This window comes from Cricetulus griseus, assembly GCF_003668045.3.
Source record: "Cricetulus griseus strain 17A/GY chromosome 1 unlocalized genomic scaffold, alternate assembly CriGri-PICRH-1.0 chr1_0, whole genome shotgun sequence".
Classification (NCBI taxonomy): Eukaryota; Metazoa; Chordata; class Mammalia; order Rodentia; family Cricetidae; genus Cricetulus; species Cricetulus griseus.
Genome location: NW_023276806.1, coordinates 44,314,626 through 44,317,976, shown reverse-complemented (window position 1 = coordinate 44,317,976; position 3,351 = coordinate 44,314,626). Strand labels below are relative to the sequence as shown.

At 45.1% G+C, this 3,351-nt stretch overlaps 1 pseudogene; it reads right to left on the bottom strand.

Annotated features, from left to right (window-relative positions):
• Positions 1-1,308: 1,308 nt before the first annotated feature.
• Positions 1,309-2,124, bottom strand: LOC107977420 (annotated as a pseudogene).
• Between the last annotated feature and the right edge of the window lie 1,227 nt (positions 2,125-3,351).

The following is a 3,351-nucleotide window of genomic DNA, read 5'->3' as shown; positions in this document are numbered from 1 at the left end:
TTTCCGCCTCGCGCTAAGGATTCTGGAACCTGGAAACCACGCGAGAGTTGGTCTCCGCGCGAGAATGGCCTGCGCTGCCGGAGCTCTCGGCTTCCCTTCTCCGATGGCGAGCGGTTCCCGGGCGAGCGGTTCGAGCCGCGGCTTAAATTCAGCAGCGAAGTGAAACCGGGGCGGGAGAGACGCGGTTGTTAGAGGCCGGAAGCCTAGGCGAAGAAGGAACCTCAGTCATGGGAAAGAAAGGGGCTGTGGCTCTCTGGGAAGGAACTTAGTCCAGGTTTTCCGGAGAGAGTCTGGCTGGCGGAGGGCAGCTCTCTGGCAATGCAGTGTGTGTCCGCAGGACAACACACCGTCATCAGTAGGCACATACCGACTGAAAGCCAGGAGTCCTTGCCATGCTCTAGTAGACAGTGTCGGTGACCTCCAGGAAGAAACGTACAGAAATGTGTGAGACTTCCTAAACGAGTGTGTAAGGGCGTGTCTAGGCAGCTCAGGATGCTGAGTACTGGCATACGTTGTCACGTTGACAGTCAACAGGTGACACCTGATGCCTTGCACCTAATTTGGGATCTACAGCCCTGTAATTGAGATTCCGCCACTAGCATCAGAAATGCTATCCCTTGCAGATGAATCCAAAGTGCACAAGCGCAGCCCGTAGATCCAGGGTGTCTTTTGACTTCTCTCTCAACTTGCTTGGTGGGCGTGAGCCAGTTAGTAAGAAGCAAAGTTATGCTTTGAGAATGCGTTGGTTGGGGAGAAAAACTACAATAGTATTGATCGGCCATGTGCACCGTAGTGGTCTGTTAGGAGCCTTGATCGCATGAATAGAAACCGATAGACTTTAAGAAGAGTATGTGGAAGGAATGATTAAATTGTAGGTTTTAAATTTTCTCTTTGATATCACTGTGGAAAATAAAGCAGAGGCCTGGTAGGGCGGCACAGCCTATTAACCCCAGCAGGAAGACAGAGGTAAGCAGACCTCTGATTTTTGAGGCCAGCGTGGTCTACACAGGAAATTCTCGGAAGACCAGCGCTATAATATCCAGAGACCCTGTCTCAAAATCACAAATGAAGGAAGAGAATGTAAGAAAGAACGTGGAAATACTAATAAGAGAGGAAAGCTGGTTCCATTTCACCAGAAATTATTAGTTCCCAATTATCAGACTGGAAAACATATTACCTCCCCACTAACACAATATTTATGGGACGAGTTTCAGTCCATAAGCTCTTAGCAATGTACATCTTAATATTTATTTGCTGCTTGGTCATTAAGTTTATTGTCTTTATGAAAAAATCTTCATAAAAATTGCTTTAGCTCTCAGTAGCACATTCCTGAGCTCTGAGGGAGCTTACCTTCTTTTAAGCAACTCAGTCTTCTAGGACAGGACATGTGGTTCTACCTCTTTCTCATTTCTTGGCCTGCTTCTCATAGACTGCATTCTCTCAGGTAGCAGCAGCATGAGCTTTCTTATGCATCTCCTCCATCATGTCTCGAGTTAAGATGCTCTTTCTGTACTGAGAGACCTGTTTCTTACAAGCATGTTCATCTTCGTGCATTAGGTACCACCTGTAGTTTGCAACATTCTGACTCATGTTGTGCTATTGGTGTATGTCTGCATTAAACTTGCTTTCAGGAGCCATAACCAGGAATTGTTTGGTACTATGGGGGATAGACAAGCCTCCATCCACAACTCCCTTCCGAGCCCCAAAAGCTTTATTGCCAGCTGTACATTTGAAGGCACAAGGCTGACAACCAATGCTTTCCACATTGCATTCATCTCAATTTGGCCCTTCGTAGATCTTGTCCATGCCAAACCTTTTGAGAAGCCTTTGGGACAGCCTCAGGCCAGTACAACAGGCTGCAGCATAATTTGTCAAGCCAACTTTCACCCTGTATTTTGGCAGTTCATGTGCATGTCTGCACAGACTATCATACTGCCTTTTACAGGCATACACAGGCAGATAATATCTCTGTTGATTATACAACATCCTATATTTTTTTGTCCTGGATCACCAATCATTTCTGAGCATAGTAGTCAATTTTATCCTCTCCCACCTTCTGAATCTCACTTGGTACCTCTTAAAGCAGACCTTATTTTTGATAACTTTCATGAACACCATCTTGAGGAAGAGAAACTCATAATCTTGGCTCCACACAGACCTGCAGGCCTTGAGGTATGGGGTAGGGAAGGGGAGGGAGAAGACTGGAGTCTCCTGCACTCATCTTAATTTTTTTAATTTTTTATTTATTTTGTTGTTTTGTTTTTTTGAGACGGGGGTTTCTCTGTATTTTTGGAGGTTGTCCTGGAACTTGCTCTGTAGACCAGGCTGGCCATGAACTCATAGAGATCCACCTGCCTCTGCCTCCTGAGTGCTGGGATTAAAGGCCTGGGCCACCAACTCCTGGCTTCATCTTAATTTTTTTAAACTAGTTAAAATGTGCATGTGCTTTTTGATCTAGAAGTTCTTTTTTAATCTAACAGAATAGGACATCCTGGGCATCCTATTTACTTGATTATTGAACCCTTTCTCAGATGAAGTCACCCTTACATGAGCATTTACATGGAACACAGATATCTTCACATCCTTCACCTATTTGGAGAAATCCATTGCCATACTCTCCCCCCCCACACCCCAGATGTCATTCTCAGTGGTTCCTGCATAATGTGCAGAACCATCAGTAAACCATTTCCTAGTCTTCTCTTCCTCAGTCAACTGATCATAGGGCACACCCAATGAGGCTATAGGTACATGCTTGACAGCCAACTATGTTGTAACTGTCTTAGGGTTTCTTTTGCTGTGAAGAGATACCATGGCCATCGGAACTCTTATAAAGGAAAATACTTAATTGAGGTGTTTGCAGTCCAGCCCATTATCATGGCAGGAAGCCTGGCAGTGTGCAGACAGACGTGGTGCTGTAGAAGTAGCTGAGAGTCCTACATCTTGCAGGCAACAGAAAGTTGACTGAGATAGATAGTGGGCAGTATTCTGTGCATAGAAAATTTCAAAGCCCACCACACAATGGCACACTTCCTCTAATAAGGTCCTAACCACTCCAACAAAGCCAAACCTCCTAATAGTGTCACACCCTATGAATTATGGGGGTCAGTTTTATTCAAACTACCACAGTAACTAAAGTGGAGACTAAGCATTTAGGCAACTTTTTCACATAACTTGCTTGTGCCTTTGGTACCTGCTTGCACCTAATCATGTATATACTATACATACCACTTCCATTGGATAATAAATTGCTGCTGGGCTTATTCTACTTTAAGCCCTGGTGGGTCAGATAACACCAGCTCATGATGGGTAGCTCAGGTAGCACGGTCACTTGGTAGCCCATTGTCAAACACT